This window comes from Lepus europaeus, chromosome 3 (assembly GCF_033115175.1).
Source record: "Lepus europaeus isolate LE1 chromosome 3, mLepTim1.pri, whole genome shotgun sequence".
Classification (NCBI taxonomy): domain Eukaryota; kingdom Metazoa; phylum Chordata; class Mammalia; order Lagomorpha; family Leporidae; genus Lepus; species Lepus europaeus.
This window is the reverse complement of record NC_084829.1, coordinates 47,283,241-47,302,773: the sequence shown is the minus strand read 5'-3', so window position 1 is coordinate 47,302,773 and position 19,533 is coordinate 47,283,241. Positions and strand designations below refer to the sequence as shown.

The 19,533-nt window shown below is 40.9% G+C and overlaps 1 pseudogene; it reads left to right on the top strand.

The window, feature by feature from the left end:
* Positions 1-14,355, top strand: part of LOC133756532 (complement component 1 Q subcomponent-binding protein, mitochondrial-like) — a 36,950-nt pseudogene extending 22,595 nt beyond the window's left edge.
* The last annotated feature ends 5,178 nt before the right edge of the window (positions 14,356-19,533 follow it).

Sequence of the window (19,533 nt, the reverse complement as noted above, 5' to 3'; positions counted from 1 at the left end):
CAATATCAGCTTCCTCCCATTTTTTCCTATAAAAACATTTGTCAGACCTAATTCTGTTTAAAGATACTTTTCTATTCTCCAGTCAGCCTTGGTTATCCCAGTAATCACATACAGACAGTATAGATTTGTACACTGTCATGTGTTTAGTTATACATTTCCATTGTTTAGAGAAAATGAAAAGTGTTTATCCCCATTCTTTCTATGAGATTGAGAGCTACCCAGAAGGGATGCATATCTTTATTTCCTTTCTATTTCCTCCTACTCCTACTTCCAAAAGTAGTAACTATCCTTAACTCAGTAACTATTACACACTGACTCATCCTGGGGCACAATTCTTGCATTTTTACTTTATAGGAAAAACAAATTGATCAGCCAGATATAGTGCTTTAGTCACGAAGGCAGAGAGAATGGTCATCTGAGTGGTATATTTCCAAATAAAAACGCGACATTTAATTCTGATTTAGAACATATTTACATATTTAAACAGTAGCCCTGACTCCCTCAGAAACCCATAGGAAGACAATTAATTTCTGGGTCTATATTCCTGTTTTATTTTACAAGAAATTAGCTGTTCTTTGGATTATGTAGTATATAAAGCCATCTCTAACCATCCTTGCTTGGTAAGAAGCTTGGGACATGGGAAATAAGACACATTTCTGAAAGGGAAAAACACCATTAAGTGCAGATACATAAAATAATCACTAAAGATATGTCCCATCTGTGTGTTTGTAAGGTCTTAAAACATTACGGATAGTGAAAATTAGTGTTTATGGGCTTGAAAGAGCTCCAGTTACCTTAAAGTCATTTAGTTCAGCTCTCTAATGTGCCAACAGATAAGGGAACTTAAGCAAGTTTTTTTTCCCCTTTTCATGATGTGATCAAATGAGGTTTAAGGTATTTCATATTCGTTTATAAAAAATGAGTTTATAGGTACTAAAATGAGCCTATTTCTAGTATTTTCTTTTGGGCCTATGCTGGAGAAATTGTTACTGGTGAGACTGTTTGAGGTCTTCCAACAATGAGAAACCTGGATAAAACGTGAGATGAGCTTATACCAGGTTAAAATCTGCCTTGCAGGAAGCTCCAGTGTAGCTTAATAGAATAACAACACACTTGCACCAGGCTGTCATTGTGTAGATATAAAAAGAACACTTACATGTGCAAAACTAGTTAGACCCCTCCATCTTATACAAAGCAATTAACTCCTATTGGCAGAGGATGATGATGAATTCTGAGAAAAAGCATCACAAGCAAAGAATTTTAAATGCTGCTTGAGTGGAGATGCTTGATTGTATTTGACTTTGGGTAATAGGTTTCCTTGATTGATATGTGTTAAGATGCAAACTGAGGGACAAAAATGTGCTCTAATCCAGGTTCCAATATTGATTATTTGTATAATTTCCCACCCTTGCTTGTTTTTCTTCAACTATCTCTTATGACTCTGAAAATAATGCTAAACTCATGGTAATAATAAAAATGGTTGTTAAGTATACTCATATATATGAGAATGCTTCAGAAAGTTTGTGGGAAAATGGAATTAAAAGATAACCTGGGGGCAGGTGTTGTGACACAGCCAGAGGGATCACCAACTGCAACGCTGGCATCTTATCTGGGTGCCAGTTCCAATCCTAGTTGCTTTGCTTCTGACCCAGTTCCCTGTTAATGCAGCTGGGAAAGCAGTGGAGGATGGCCTAAATACTTGGTCCCTTGCCACCCACGTGGGAGACCAGGATGGAGTTCTTTCCTCATTCTTTGGCCTGGCCCAGTCCTGATCATTGCAGCTATTTGGGGAATGAACCAGCAAATGGATGATCTCTCTCTCTCTCTCTCTCTCCGTGTCTCTCCCTCTCTGTAACTGACTTTTAAATAAATATTATTTTAAAAGATAACTTTATTTGTTATAAAAATTTTTGAAAATGCATACATAGTTTTTTTTCCTAATTTGTTATTTTCCAAGAATTTTTTGAAGACCTTCCTTAAGCCTGAATTTATAAGCTTTTTGCAGCAAAATAAACTTATCTTTTAATTCCATTTTCCATGAATTTTTTGAACTACCCTTCATATATGTGTGTGTGTATGTGTGTGCATTTAATTCATAGGCAATAAACTCAATGGAGGAAGTAATTATAGAATAATGAAAAATAATGCAAATACTTTTAATTTAATTTTTAGCACTTAAATCATTTTACTCACTCACATTAACGTGATAATGAATTTTATTCCTTGAGTGCCTGTTGCCTTATTCTGCAGAGAGATACTCTAGAGACAAACTGGCAGGCAAATGACATTACAAGGGCAAAATAGTTTACGTAAAGATCAGAGTGGGTTTATACACATACATAATGGAATATTGGCTGTCAGTGCCAGCTGCTGAGATTTCAGTTCCTTGGGTGTTTTGTTTTGTTTTGTTTGACAGATAGAGCTAGACAGTGAGAGAGGGAGAGAGAGAGAGACAGAAAGGAAGGTCTTCCCTCTGTTTGTTCATCCCCCAAATGGCCGCTGTGGCTGGAGCTACGCCGATCCAAAGCCAGGAGCCAGGTGCTTCCTCCTGGTCTGCCATGCGGGTGCATGGGCCCAAGCACTTGGGCCATCCTTCCTGCCCTTCCAAGCCACAGCAGAGAGCTGGCCTGGAAGAGGAGCAACCGGGACTAGAACCCAGAGCCCATATGGGATGCCGGCACCGCAGGCAGAGTATTAGCCAAGTGAGCCACGGCACTGGCCCCTCAGTTCCTTGTTTAATAAAACAACAACAACAACAAAAAACCACACACATACATTTAGCAATACAGCTGAATATGTCGAAGAAGACTCAGTTGGAGCATGGCTTCATCTTTCATACAACAAAATGGGTAGCCTAGAGAAACACAGGTGTTGCTTTAAAACTTTCTGGTGGTTTAGAGTTCTCAGCAGATATGTCTGTTCCCCCAAAGAAAAAGTTGTTTTGAATCAGGCAAGCCCAGGGACCAATGCCATGAAATGCCTGCTTTGCTCAAGATAATTTGTAGAGGTCCCGATAAACTGGGTGGGTGTGAACGAATTTACACTGTATTCAGTTCCAGGGGGGTGACTCAGAAGAAGGCTGGTGCCTCAGCCACCCAGTGCTGTTTTCCAGGTAACTGAGTATTTCACTTCCGATGTTCTGATCAGTTGAGTATCTGATACAACACCTACGAGCCATACTGCTTCCTATTGGCCCACCAGCATCGAAGCTTATGGTGAGGAGGAGAGGGAGGGACCGAGACCCTAACCTGTTTGCTCTTTGGCAAGACAGAGAACAAAGGAGAAAGATGAGAGTTGGAGGTAGGGGATGCTGTGTGTCTTCTTAATATGTTGGCAAAGCATTGTCAAGATCAAAAGCAGGAGACACTGAAGTTGAATTCTAATGAAGGGAACTTTAAGCCAAATTCAGTTAACAAAATATAAAATTTTGGTGACATTGGTAAGCATATAATAAATAATAGATCTAATAACTATATTTTAGTTATTGTCACCGTTTGTTTTATTTTCTTGCCTTTTATCAATTTGTCATTAATCTGAGGGGTAAAAGCCCTAAGAGAAGCTTATTATTGTTCAAAATAATGTAATGTTTAATTTCACAATCCTTTGTGTTAATTTCTTGGGAAAAATGAGTAAAGGATAGTTAGCCAGTTTTAGAAAATCAGAAGTACTTAAATCTGTTTTTAAATGGCCTCTCTTTTTCTCTCTTGCTATATTCTGGGAAGGGAGTGTCAACATGATCTAATTGTAAATGATTGAGATTTGATATGCTGGTTAATGATTATCCACGGGGAAGAGGAAGGAGGGTTTGCCAAGCGCATCAGACTCAAAGTATTTCTAAACAAGAAACAGTAACAGCCAAAGCCAAGAAGCCTGATAATTGGGGAAATTCCTCTTCTTTAATTGGGTACAAGATCAAATTATACTTACTGTAGGAAAAACATTTAAAGAGTGAATTGCTCTGTGTACCAGTTCCTGGGTTTATTTCCTTTGTAGGAAATAAATTTTTTAAATCCTAGAGTCCACAGAAATACCAGTGTGGAAACAACTTTGGTTAAACTAGAAATGTGTGGTGATGGAATGTTTACTCCTGGCCTCCTAGTTATTAAAAAACATCATCTCCCTCCTGGTGACTCATTGTGATACTGATTTTTTATAAGATACCTTCAGGCTCAATAAACACATTCCAGAATTTAATGCAGTTTTCTAAGGTATTTTGTTTCCTTGTTCTTTAGGATTTCAAAAATTAAGCTCATTTTCTAAAGCTCTTTTTCACAAAGTTCTAAAAAATGAAATGGTTTTCATAAGTTTCTTAGAAAACCTAGAAATGGTTTGAAGTTAAAAATGATTTGAGATTTATTGCTAATGAGACCTCAGAGAAAGATTTTGGTCTGTGCTTTTTTTGCTCCCATGTTGCTTACATTTCTGAACAGTAGTTTACTTTTTGACATAATACTCATGCAGCATTCATGGTATTTGAAAATGATTTTTCGGTAGCCATAATTGTTTTATTTGAGACAAAAATCACCTTTTTGTATGTAATGTGATAAAACAGGTTATGTTTATGGATACTTATGTTTTACTTAATCTCAAATAATTATTTAATTAGTTTTAGTCTGAGCATGGACCTAATCTAGTGACTTCCTCATATTCTTTTTTTTTTTTAAAAGATTTATTTTATTTATTTGAAAGAGTTACAGAAAGAGGTAGAGACAGAGAGAGAGGTCTTCCATCCACTGGTTCACTCCCCAGATGGCTGCAACGGCTGGAGCTGCGCCGATCCAGAGCCAGGAGCCAGGAGCTTCTTCCGGGTCTCCCACATGGGTGCAGGGGCCCAAGGACTTAGGCCATCTTCCACTGCCTTCCCAGGCCATAGCAGAGAGCTGGATCAGAAGAGGAGCACCCGGGACGAGAACCGGTGCCCATATGGGATGCCGGCACTTCAGGCCAGGGCATTAACCCACTGCGCCAGGGCGTTAACCCGCTGCGCCACAGCGTCGGCCCCGACTTCCTCATATTCTTTGTGAAAGATCCTTTTGTTTCTCTCTCTTTAAAAGAACTCTAGTAATTAAAAATTTATTTATTTATTTATTTATTTTTATTTGAAAGGCAGAGACACTGACAGACTGAGAGAGCACCCATCTGCTGGTTCTCTCCCAGATCCCTCCAACAGCTAGGACTGAACCAGGCTGAACCCAGGTACCAGGACCTCAATCCATGTCTTCCATGTGGCTGGCAGGAACCCAACCCATTGAATCATCACTGCTGCCTCCTGGCGTCTGCATTAGCAGGAAGCCAGAGCTGGGAATTGAGCATAAGCACTCTATGTGGGACATAGTTGCATTAATAGCTGGAATAAGTGTCTATCTCCCCTGATGGAACAAGGGCATAAGCCTCAGCCATTCTAGCTCCTTGCCTGAAAGTAGATAAAATCGGAATTTACCCCTAATCTCTGCATTCTTTCAAAGAGACCTATTCAGTCTCACATCCTGTCTTGTTCCCCACCCAACCCCTGCATTCTTTTCCAGGTTTGAAAGCTGGCACCAACCTCCATGGAGACTCACCTCTGTGTCTTGCCCCCACCACCTCCCCTCCAGACCCATAACCCACCTAAGATATGAACAGGCCCAGCCTGCTGAGGTCTGGGCCTTCGGCCATGTGTTCAGTCTGTGTGCACCCTGGCAGCTGATTACCCACCTCTGTGAATAAATTGTTCATTTTGGCTGTAAGTTTGTATTCTATCTCCTCTCTGTTCTGTACCCTTTTCCTTACATCTCTTAGCTCTTAAATAGTACTGTGAATTTGTCCCTTGAAAGTTAGGAAGTACAGGGGGCTGGTGCTATGGCATAGCAGGTAAAGCCACCCCCTGCAGTGCAGGCATCCCATGTGGGTGCCAGTTCGAGTCCCGGCTGCTCCACTTCTGATCCAGCTCTCTGCTATGGCCTGGGAAAGCAGTAGAAGGTGGCCCAAGTCCTTGGGCCTCTGCACTCATGTGGGAGACCCTGAAGAAGCTCCTGGCTCCTGGCTTCTGGCTTCGGGTTGGCGCAGCTCCAGCCTTTGCAGCCAATTGGAGAGTGAACCAGCGGATGAAAAACCTCTCTCTCTCTCTGTCTCTCTCTCTCTGTGTGTGTGTGTGTGTGTGTAAATCTTTCAAATAAATAAATCTTAAAAAGAAAGAAAGTTAGGAATATATACCAAAGTTAAACCATTCACACTTGTGTAGTAGCCTGACCTCATCAATCTATCTATAGACTTCAGAATTATCATGGTCTATTATTATATTAGATTTTAAAACATTTTTTGAAAGGCAGAAAGACATTGTAATAAAAAGGGGAGCAGATTGGTGCCTCATAACACTGGGCACCAAATGTAGGAAAAAAGGGGTGCAGAACAGAGAGGAGGTAGGGTACAAATTTGCAGCCAAACTGAATTTATTCAGAGAAAATAAATCCACAGAGGCAGGTGACCAACTGCCAGCGTGTACACAGACTGAACATGTGGCAGAGGGCCCAGACCCCAGCAGGCTGGGCCTTTTTATATCTTAGGTGGGCTATGGGTGAGACTGGAGGGCAGTAGGTGGAGGTGACCATCTCCATACTGCTTCTTCAAGTTTGGCCCACTGGCTTCCAAACCTGGGAAGGAATGCAGGGGCTGGGGTGGGGAACAATACAGGATGTGAGACTAAACTGATCTCTTGAAAGAAGGCAGGGGTAACAAGAACCTAAAATGGCTGAGGTGTATGTCCTTGTTCCATCAGACATTAAAATTATTTGAAAGGAGGTAGATCCATCTGCTGGTGTACTCTCTAAATGCCCACAGCAGTTAGAACTGGGACAGGCCACAACCAGGAACCTGGAACTAAATCTGGATCTTTCACATGGGTGGCAAGGGCTCCAGCATTTGAGCCATCACCTGCTGCCCACCAGGCTGCACACTAGCAGGAAGCTGGAGTCAGAGGTAGAGCCAGGACATGAACCCAGGCACGCCAATATGGGCTGTGAATGTCCCAAGCAGCGCTTGAACCACTGCCAAATTCCTGCTGCTGCATTAGCTTTTGTACAAAGGGCCAGAAATTCACAGCTTAAAAAAGAATTTAAGAGGACTATTAGTCCTAATAATCTAATAGATGATAAACTATTTCTCTTTAAGCTAATCTTATGACAATAAACGAGGCTTTATTTATTTTAAAAATCCATTTATTTGGTACATAAAAGAGAATGAACTTTTTGTAAAAATTAACTTAAAATGTATCAAAAGATCTAAATATAAAACTTAAAATGATGAAACACTTAAGTGGAAGTGCAGGGAAAGCTTGATAACATGGATTTGCAAATGATTACATGTATAAAATATCAAAAGAACTGGTGACAAAAGAAAATATTTAGATAAATTGGACTTCACTAAAATTTAATTTTTGATCAACCAGAGGACATTATCAGGAGAGTGAAGAGCCACACTACAGTGTGGAAGTGAATACAAGCATGCTTCAAAAAGTTCATAGAGAATGAAATTAAAAGGTAAGTTTATATTGGTGAAAAATTTTTTTAAATCCATGCATTTCTTAAGTAATATGAATTTTTTGAATGTTTGAAGACTCCATATGTTTGCAAATCCACATATCCAATGAGAAATCAATATTCAGAGTCTATAAAGAACTCTTACAACCTAAGAATAGAAAACAAACTAAATATTCCAATTAAAAATGGCCAAAGGACTTGAAATTACATTTCTGCAGAGAAGATACATACAATTGGCCAATTAAGCACATTAAAAAGTTGTTCATCACTAAAAGTTAAGGAAATGCAAATCAAAACCATAATGAGATACCATTTCACACTCATTAAGGTGACTGTTACACAAACAGAAAATAACAAGTCTTTGCAAGGGAATAGAGAAATTGGAACATTGCTGGTGGGAATGTAAAAATGTTAGTGACTGTAGTAAACAGTATGGTTATTTATTTAAGAAATTAAATATAGAATTACCAAATATTTTAGCAGTTCTAATTCTGACTACATACCCAAAATAAATGATAGCAGGAATTTGAACAGCTACTTGTATGCCATTGTTTATAGCAGCAATATTAACAGTCATCAAAAGGTGGAAGCAAGGGCCAGCACCACGGCACAGTGGTTAAGCTGCTGCCTGAAGTGCCAGTGTTCCACATGGGCACTGACTCGAGTCCCAGCTGCTCCACTCTGAATCCAGCTCCCTGATAATGTGCCTGGGAAAGCAGCAGAGGATGGCCCAAGTCCACCCATGTGGGAGACCTGGAAGGAGATCCTGGCTCCTGGCTTCGGATCAGCCCAGCTCTGGTCATTGTGGTCATCTCGGGAGTGAACCAGCTAATGGAAGGGCCTTCTCTCTATCTCCACCTCCCCTCTGTAACTCTGCCTTTCAAATAAATAAAATAATTTTTTTTTAAAAAAAATGAGGTGTAAACAACCCAAATGTCCATCACTGAATGAATGGATAAACAAAATATGACATGTACTAGGGAACTTCAATAAAGTTTGTGGAAAAAATGAAATTAAAAACCAAGTTTATTTTAGTCCAAAAGCTTTTTGAAATCCACACATAGTATTTTTCATAACATGTATTTCCACAGACTTCTTGAAGATCCTTCATACATACAATGAAATAATATTCAGCTTCATAAAGAGGTGAAGTTCTGACAAATACTACAAGATGAGTGAACCTTGAAGACATTATGGTTTGTGAAATAAGCCAGATACAAAAAGACACCTGTTGTATGATTCCACGTATATGAGGTATGCAGAACAGCTAAATCCATGGAGAAGAAATATAGACAGGTGGTCATCAGAGGCACAGGAGGGAGAATCGGGAGTTATTGTGGAAAGGAGTTTGAATAGCAGGCCTTTGGTGCAGTGTTTGAGTTGCTGCTTGGAAAGCCCACATTGCATATCAGAGTGCCTGATTCCATTCTAGTCCAAGATACTCCATTTCCCATCTAGCTTCCTACTTTCTTTTTTTCTTTTTTCTAGCTTTCTTTTAAGGTGCACCCTGGGAAGCAACAGATGATGGCTCAAGTACTTAGGTCCCTACCACCCACTTCAGAAATCTAAATTGAATTCTAGGCTTCTGGGTTTGGCTTGACACAGCCCCAGCTGTTGCAAGGAGTTGGGAAGTGAAGAAGTAGATGAGAGAGTTCTCTTCATGTGCCTCTCTGTCTTTTTGATTTTAAAACACAGTGAAAATAGGTAAATAAAAATTTAAGGGTACAAAGTTTCAGTTTGAAGTGATAACAGTGTTTTGAAGATCAATGATGATGATGGTTACACAGAAGGTACTTAATACCGTTGAACTGTATGTACATTTAAAAATGGTTGAAATGGTAAATTATATATACATTTTACCGGAATAAAAATTCAGTTACTTATATGCTTTTAAAATTTATTTTATTTACTTGAAAGAGAGATCTCATCTGCTGATTCACTCCCTAAATGCCCACCACAGTCATAACAGCTTGAGCGAGGCCATACCAAAGCCAGCAGCCAGGAACTGAATCCAACTCTGCCACATGGCTCACAGGGACCCAATCACTTGAGTCACCACCTGCTACCACTCAGGATATGCATTAGCAGGAAGCTGTGACATCTCTCCTCTGAGCTGCCTTGCCTGTAGCATCCTCAGCTTCAGGCCAAGCATCAGCTCTGTTGTAGCAAGAAAAAGCACACAATATAACCTAAGCCCTCCTTTCTGACGAAGGAGAACATCGACCAAAAATCTGGGTTTTCTTCTGAATGTGATTAATTATCATTTAATAATTTTTGTATCCATGAACATTCTATATGGAAGTCACAGTTTTTCCTGTAAGGATTAGATAAAAGAAGGAGATGTGGAGGAATGGGAGGTAAAGGTAGTGGAGAAATCTCTTGGAGAAAAGGCAAGAGCATAGCCCCAAGGACTGAAAGAGTTGAGAGTGTGGGCAGGACTCTGCAGAGGGAAACTAGATGGCAGCCCCAAGAGCTGAGAGTGATCAAAGCTTTCATTTGCATTGCACTGCATACCAGCAGCAGCTCTCATTGTGGGACTATTCCAGGTGAAATTGTTTGAAGTTTTGCAACTTTCTCTTTGGTGCCTTTACCCCTGTTCTGTTTCCTGTTATAGTTAGTGGTAAAATCAAACCTAACGGAACAAAAAGCCCTTGGGAAACCTTAAAAAAGATTATGTAGTTGCAAGGTAATCAGGGGATCACATAAGTTCTTCTGATGTATGGGGCATATGATTCATGGAAACACTTTTGAAAATGGGAGCTGATGGCCCAGCCCTGATGAAATGAGAGAAAAGAGCCCATCACCCCTTTTGCCCTTGACATCCACTGGGCTACAAATTGCCACTGGCTCAGAGCTGATGAGATCCCCACCCGCTGAGTGAGTGGGAAGATGAGAAGACTCCCATACCAGGTTGAACTCAAAATCTTCCCCATGAAATCATAAAATATGATGGTTACATTCTAAAATGCATACAGTGAAATTACAGTTTAAATAGGTTTTATGAGCACTTACCATTTTTCATTTTCAATATCAAAATCATGTTTATGTTCTGAAAATTCCTCAAATGTAAGATTTAGTGAGAGCAAAAGTAATATTAACATCAAGGAGATTTTGCATTTTGATTACCTGCCTGGCTTATAATCTCAAGTATGTTTATACACGCATAAATTTACAATGCTTTTCCTGAGATAAGAATATTTGACTTAAAAGTGTTGTGCATGCCCAAACAGCTTTCCCCTACTTTGTATTATTACATCCCTTTTTCTTCTTTCGCAGAGCAGGACTGATTTGGTTGGTATTGCCATCTAGTGGCCAACATGGGAAACTGGCAAATACAAAAAAAAAAAAAAAAAGAAAGAAAGAAAGAAAAAGGTTGCCTCTCTCATGGAAGTATGGAAGTAGAAAACTTGTTATAACCTACTTCTTGGGGCCAGCACTGTGGCTAATGGTTAAAGCTTAAATGGGGTGCTGGTTGCGATTGGCTGCTCCACCTCTGATCCAATTCACTGCTAATGTGCCTAGGAAAGCAGAGGAAGATGGCCCAAGTGCTTGGGTCCCTGCACCTATGTGGGAAACCCGGAAGAAGCTCCTGGCTTCTGGCTTCGGATCAGCCCAGCTTCAGCCATTGTAGCCAATTGGAAGATCTCTCCTCCCCACCCCCCCTCCTTTCTCTGTAACTCTACCTTTCAAAATAAATTTTTTTAAAAAAAAGATAACTTCTTACACATATGGACAAACAACACACATGTGCACACACACCTATGTTTCACTTTAAAAAAAAATTATCTATTTGAAAGGCAGAGAGACAGACAAAGAGCACTACCATTTGCTGGTTCACTCCCCAGATGCCTGCAATAGCACAGGGCTAGGCCAGGAGGCATCCCGGAGCAGGGGACTCAGTCCAAGACTCCCATATGGGAGATAGGAACACAATTACTTGAGCCATCTCCTGCTGCCTCCCAGGGAGTGCAGCTTCCAGGAAGCTGGAATCAGGAGCTGAGCTGGGACTCCAGTGCAGGGCACTCTGATATAAATGGGAGCATCTGAATCACTAGAGGATGCTCTCACCTTCCTGTTTCAGTGAGAACTTGTGCTCCCAACCATTGCTAAAACGGTTCCTGTTTCATCTCCCAGAAGGCAATTCAAATATTTCACTCTTTCCGCCTTTCTTCATCCTGTTCTGAATTTGTGAACCCCTTCCTCATTCAAGCTATTGAAAGCTGTATGTTTTCAGGAGTCATGAGATATCCCAGAACCACTGCTATGAATGTCAAAGCTTTTGTGGAGCCCCAGAATGGTCCTTCTTTCACAATCCCTGAAAGGTTTCAATGAACTTTCTTCTTCTTCTCCTTCTTCTTCTTCTTCTTCTTCTTCTTCTTCTTCTTCTTCTTCTTCTTCTTCTTCTTCTTCTTCTTTTTAAAAAGATTTATTGTATTTATTTGAAATTCAGAGTTACAAAGAGAGACAGAGTCAGAGAGGAAGAGAGAGGTCTTCCATCTGTTGGTTCACTCCCCAGATGACTGCAATGGTCAGAGCTGAGCTGATCTGAAGCCAGGAGCCAGGAACTTCTTACAAGTCTCCCATGTGGGTGCAGAGGCCCAAGTACTTGGGCCATCTTCTACTGCTTTCCCAGGCCACAGCAGAGAGCTGGATCGGAAGTGGAGCAGCCAGGACTCAAACTGGCGCCCATATGGGATGCTGGTGCCACAGCACTGGCCCCAGACTTTCTTCTTAACTCTCTATTAGACTGCCTTTCCTCAATCATCAGCATTGAAGTAAAAATTAAAGTAACTTAATTTTCATTAAAACATGTCTTAATATATTTGTATTTGCTTATATTCGCCAAAGGAAAACTGGTAGGGTAAACCACACAGTGATTAAAATGATTTCCTGTAGGGGCTGAGAGAACAGAGTTGAGGGCAGGAATGCAAGAGAGACTTCTAATTATAGAGTGTTTTTCTTCCCTAAAGCAACTTTATTGAAGTGTAAAATGCACTCAGAGTGTACAATTTAGTGATTTCATAATAGACGTATGAAGTTATGCACCCATCCTATCAGTCTGATTTTGGAACATCTCCATCAATCTAAACTGGTAACTTTATCCTCATTTGTAGCAACTGCACATGCTCAGCTTCAGTCCCCCTCAGAACCCCTCATCTGCTTTCTGCCTCTAAAGCTTTCCCCTTTTTGGACATGCCATAAATGGAATCATACACCATGAATGAGTCTTTGCTTCTGGCTGCTTCTGCTTCATGTGATCTCTTTGAAGTTCATCTGTGCTGTGTCATGTATCAGTATTGCGTTTCTTTTAAAAATTAAAAAGGAGAGAGAGAATAACCATAACAGTGAGAAACCTGTAAAACACATTCCCAGCTCCATAATCAAAGTTCACATAGTGGTAAATCATGCTGATAGTACAACTATGCATAGATTTCAAAATTTTTACATCAAACTAAGCTTATCTTTAAATTCTATTTTCCCATGCATTTTCCACAGTATCCTTATATGTGTCCTTTACAGGATATGATTAAAAATATGACATTTAATCTCTTTGGCTTTCCCCCAAAACTCATAATCCCTGTCTATTCATGATCATATAAATCCAATTGAGGGACATTCTTCAAAACACCTTATCACAACTCTCAACAAAGTATGAGAAACTGGTATAATGAACAGGAGCCTAAGGAAGAAATGCCATGTGGGATACCAGAACAGAAGAACAACACTAGTAAAATGTTGAAAAACCTGAAGCAAGTATGGGCTTTGGTTAATAATAAGTGTTAATTTTGGTTCATTAATTGTACACAATGTTCCATACTAATGCAAGATGTTAATACTGGGAAATTGGTATCAGATCTATGGAGACTATTTTTCTTACGTTTGCAATTTTCTACAACTCTAAAATTGTTCTAAAATAAAATTTCTGTTAAAAAGGGCTATTTTTGATCACCCTTTGCAGCCTGTCTGCCACCACCTGCACGATGCTCCCTCTGCTTCTCTGCGTGCAGTGGGCCCTGAGCTATGCCATCGTGGGCCTCCACATAGCGGCCCGGGCCATGCAACTCCGGTAGGTGCTGCAGCCCGAGTCCTGGCCTGGAACCTGGCCCTTTGGGCTGCTCAGTGTGCACGCGGGTCCATGCTGCGGTCCAGCCTCGGGGGCCAGCACTTGAGGCTGCGGTCACCATGCCCTGCTCACTGAAGGAAATAAAGCTTTTGCGGAGTTCCTTACAGGTGAGACTAAGGAGCAGTAGAAAATCCAGAAGCATAAATCCCTTCCCAAGATGTCTGGAAGCTGGGAGCAGGAAGTGAACAGGACCAAAGCAAGAAGTGAACGGGAGAAAAGATTACTGTCACTTTCAGTGTCAACAATAGCATCCCACCAACCTTAGATGGTGAGGAGGAGCCCTCACAAGGACAGAAGGCTGAGGAGCAGGAGCCTGGATCGGCATCAACTCTGAGTTTTGGGGTTGAAGTTACAAAGAGTGATGGCAAAACGGATGCAGTTGGGCAAGAGGAGGGGGCTGACAGTGACTTTTTTTCTCTATCTGGGAAGTTAGCTTTCAGGCTACTGGGGAGTCTGAATGGAAGGACACCAGTTACATACTCAACACAGATTCCCTGGACTGGGCCTTGTAGGACCACCTAACAGAGTTCCTGGAGGTCTGATAGGTGGACAATAGTTTTGCGGATGAATTGGTGGAGCCGGGGTACTGCGCTGAAGCACCAGGAGTGCAGTACTTTCCTTGAGGACCTTAAAAGATTTGTCAAGAGTCAGTGGAGCAGGAACACTGGCACTTCACATATCTGGCAGGCTGTGGCCAGTGAACAAAACCTGCTATGACACCAGGACACCTGTGCATTGCGATGGTTATCATCCTAATATCATGGATATAGAAAATTTAAATTATTACAGTTGCACTCTCATTTATCATTTTTTTCTGTGCAAACTTATTACTTCTAGATTTTTGTGTAACATACAATGGTGGACAATAAATTTGGCTTTAACCCCTCTCCCCAAAAAAGAGGCTACTTTTCTTCCATTTAATTGCATTTTTACCCTTGTCAAATGTCAGCTGGGTGTATTTATGTAGGTCCGTTTTGGGGTTTCTTTTTCTGTTCCATTGGTCCCTGTGTCACTACCACTCAGGTTTTGTTCCTGTAGCTACATAATAAGTTAAAAAAGTGCAGACTCTTTTCTGCCAGCTTATTCTCCTTTCCCCCCTAAATTGTTTTAGTATTCTAATTCCTTTGTCATAAATAAATTTTTTTAATTAATTTATTTATTTTTAAGTGAAACCTCACACTATGAGGAAGTTTGGGACATCTCATGGGGGTATTATGAGAAATTTGCTGTAAGATTTAGTCCTTTTTAAAAAATTTATTTATTTATTTATTTATTTATTTAAAAGGCAGACTTACAGAAAGAGAGAGAAAAAATTGAGAGACACACAGAGAGATCTTCCATCCACTGGTTCACTCCCCAAATGGCCACAATGGCCAGCCCTGGGCCAGGCCAATGCCAGGAACCAAGAGCTTCTTTGAGGTTTCCCACTTGGGTACAGGGGCCCAAGGTCTTGGGCCATTTTCTATTGCTTTCCCCTACACATTTTCCCCTACACATTAACAGGGAGCTGGATCTGAAATGAAGCAGCCAGAACTTCAACCGGCACCATATGGGATGCTGGCACTGCAGATGGCAGCTTAACCTGTTGCACCACAGCACTGGCCCCCACTACATAAATTTTTTTATAAAATTTATTTAAGTTATACAGTTTTCATGTATTTCATATATACAGATATGGGAACATAGTGACACTCCCCCCCACACAACCCTTCTTCCTCCTCCCTCTCACATTCCCACTCTTGGTGTTTACAAAGATCTATTTTCAGTTATCAATTTTATTTTTTCAAGAAACCAGCTCTTCATTTCACTGCTCTTTTGTATTTTTTTGTTTCAATTTTGTTTACTTCTTCTCTAATTATTTAAAAAAATTTTTTTGAAAGGCAGAGTTACAGGGGCGAGGGGAAAGGGAGAGAGAGACAGAGATTGAGAAAGAGAGAGAGAGAAAGGGATTTTCCATCCATTGGTTCACTCTCCAAACGGCAACAACAAAGATCAGAGCTGGGCCTATCTGAAGCCAAGAGCCAAGAGTTTCTTTCAGGTCTTTCACGTGGGTGCAGGGGCCCAAGTGCTTGGGCCATCCTCCGATGCTTTCCCTGGCACATTAGCAGGGAGCTGGATTGGAAGTAGAGCAGCCAGGACTCAAACCCGTATGGGATGTTGCCCTGCAGGTAGCAGCTTTACCCACTACACCACAGTGTGGGCCCCCCCTTCTCTAATTTTAATTATTTCTTTCCTCCTACTAATTTTGGGTTTGGTTTGTTGTTTTTCTAGGTCCTTGAGGTGCATTGATTGCTCATTTATTTGGTATCTTTCCAATTTCTTCATGTAGGCTCTGATTGCTATAAACATCCCTCTTTTTTTTTTTCAAAGATTTTATTTATTTATTTGAAAGGCAGAGTTATAGGGAAGCAGAGGCAGAGAGAGAGAGAGAGAGAGAGAGAGAGAGAGAGAGAGGTCTTCCATCTACTGGTCCACTTCCTAGATGGCCACAATGGCAAGAGATGTGCTGATCTGAAGCCAGGAGCTAGGTGCCATCTCCAGGCCTCCCACATGCATACAGGGGCCCAAGGAGTTGGGCCATCCTCCACTGCTTTCCCAGGCCATAGCAGGGAGCTGGATCAGAAGTGGAGCTGCCAGGACTTGAACTGGTGCCTACATGGGATGCTGGCACTGCAGCCAGCGGCCCCACCTGCTACGTCACAGTGCCAGCCCCTAAACATCCCTCTTAACACTGCTTTTGCTGTATCTCATAAATTCTGATATTATTTATTATTATCTTCACTTCTTTCCAGAACTTTTTTGATTTCTCTTTTGCTTTCTTCTATGACCCACTATTCATTCAGGAACATGTTGTTCAGTCTCCATGTGTTTGTATATGATCTAGAGATTGTTGAGTTGTTGAATTCCAGCTTCATTCCATTGTGGTCAGAGAAGGTGAATGGTATGATTTCTATTTCTTTGAATTGACTGACTTGCTTTACGGCCTAGTACATGGTCTGTCCAAGAGGAAGTTCCATGCACTGATGAGAAGAATGTGTATTCTGTCACTGTGGGGTGAAAAGTTCTGTAGATATCTGTTAGGTCTATTTGGTCTATAGTGTCAATTAGCTCTGTTGTTTCTTTGTTAACTTTCTTTCTAGTTGATCCATCCACTGATGAAATGGGTGTTGAAGTCCCCCATTACTATTGTACTGGAGTCTGTTTCCCTTTAAATCCATTGACATTACTTTTAAATAGCCATGTGCCCTGTAATTGGGTGTGTGTTCATTTATTATAGTCATATCTACATGTTGAATTGATCCCTTAATCATTACATAGTGCCCTTTGTCTCTTTTTACAATTTTTATGTTAAAATCCATTTTGTCTGATATTAAGATGACATCACCTGACCTGTTTTGCTTTCCATTAGCATGGAATATCTTTTTCCATCCTTTTTCTTTTACTCTTTGTGTATCTTTGTTGGTGATATGTGTTTCTTATAGGCAGCAAATAGATGGGTTTTGTTTTTCAATCCATTCAGCCAGTCTGTATCTTTTAACTGGACAGTTGAGGCCATTTATATTCAAGGTGACTATTGATAAGTGATGACTTGGCCCTGCCATTTTTCCATAAATATTCTTATCGTTTTCTATGGATTTCTTTTGCAATTTACAGGGGGATTTTCTGCCTTTACATTCTTTGATAATGATGGCTGTCTTTCCATGTTTCTGTGAGTAACACAACCTTAGGCATCTTTTGTAAGGCTGGATGAGTAGCAACAAATTCTTTCAATTTCTGCTTGTTGTGGAAGGCCCTTATTTCACCTTCCTTCATAAATGCAAGGTAGACTATTCCGGGTTTGTTGTAGCAGTTTATGTTTTTCAAGGAATTGGGCCATTTCATCTAAATTGTCAAATTTTTTTTTTTTTTTTTTTTGACAGGCAGAGTGGACAGTGAGAGAGAGACAGAGAGAAAGGTCTTCCTTTTGCCGTTGGTTCACCCTCCAATGGCCGCCGCGGTAGCGCGCTGCGGCCGGCGCACCACGCTGATCCGATGGCAGGAGCCAGGTGCTTATCCTGGTCTCCCATGGGGTGCAGGGCCCAAGCACCTGGGCCATCCTCCACTGCACTCCCTGGCCACAGCAGAGGGCTGGCCTGGAAGAGGGGCGACCGGGACAGGATCGGTGCCCCGACCAGGACTAGAACCCGGTGTGCCGGCGCCGCAAGGCGGAGGATTAGCCTAGTGAGCCGCGGCGCCGGCCTAAATTGTCAAATTTGTGTGAACCTAGTTGTCCACCATATTCCTTATTATCCTTTTAATGTCTGTAGGGTCTATGTTCATGTCACTGTTTCATTCCTGATGTCAGCAATATGTATCTTTTGTTTCTTTGACAGTCTTGCAAGAGGCCTGTCAATTTTATTGATCTCTTCAAAGAACAAGTTTTTTGTTTCATTGATTAATTTCTGATTAGTAAAATTTATACAAATCATGCATTTTAGTACATTGTATTTATGAAGAATGTTTCAACTTTAGCTGCATATGACAGACTAATTAAAATGGCTTAAGTAAAAAAGATATCAAACTATCTCACATTATCAGAATCTGGAGAAAGTTGATTTTAACTTTGGTGCAATTAGTCAATGATTTCATCAAGTACCTTGCCCTTTCTAGGCTTCTATTTATCATTCTCAGCTATTCGTATTTGTCCTGTGTTTGTTGACTCATGGTTACAAGATAGTTCCAAGGATCACACCCTTGCACAACCATAATCAAGGCAGGAAATAAAAGACTTGTTGTGGAGGAAAGAGTTTCTCCTTCATTTCTTTGTCTCAGCAGGGAAAAGATCTTCCAAATGGTTATCAAGAAGACTTTCCCTCATAGTTTATTCACCACCTTCTCTAAGATCATGAGATTTCTACTGTCTACTTGAAAAAAATGAACAAACAAGCAAAAGCTATCCAAGAGTCAGGATCTGTAAACAAGGAATAAGGAGAAGAAATGGACTTGGGGTAGATAAAAACAATGTCTGCTACAACTCTGTGAACCAGAAAACTGTAATAAAGAACCAAATTGAAATATTAGAAATAAAAAACATGATATCAGAGATAAAGGATTATTTTTGATAGGCTTATAAATAGACATGACAAAGTTAAAGAAAGAATCAGTGATTCTGAAGATTGCTAAGTAGAAATGATCCAAGTTGAAACACAAAGTGAAAAACCAAGAAGGGGACTTAAGAGCTGTGGGATAATATTAAGTGGTCCAATATGTGCATAATTAGAATCCTAGAAGGAGGAGGAAGAAGAGAGAGAGACAGAGAGACAGAGAGAGAGAGACAGAGAGAGATGAAATATTTGAAAGACAATAGCTGACAACTTTCCAAAAATAATAAAAGATATGACGCTATAGATCCAGGAAGATCAAAGAACCAGAAGCAAAATAAATGTAACATAAAAATAATAAAACAAGGCCGGCGCCACGGCTCACTAGGCTAATCCTCCGCCTTGCGGCACCGGCACACCGGGTTCTAGTCCCGGTCAGGGCACCGGATTCTGTCCCGGTTGCCCCTCTTCCAGGCCAGCTCTCTGCTGTGGCCAGGGAGTGCAGTGGAGGATGGCCCAAGTCCTTGTGCCCTGCACCTCATGGGAGACCAGGAGAAGCACCTGGCTCCTGCCATCGGAGCGGCGTGGTGCGCCGGCCGCAGCGCGCCAGCCGCGGTGGCCATTGGAGGGTGAACCAACGGCAAAAGGAAGACCTTTCTGTCTGTCTCTCTCTCACTGTCCACTCTGCCTGTCAAAAAAAATAATAATAATAATAAAACAAAACCAAAACCAATAAAAATGAAAATAAACAGAAAACTCTTAGTTCAAGGTAAAACATAAAGTGAAATATCAAGATAATTAGAGAATGTTGAAA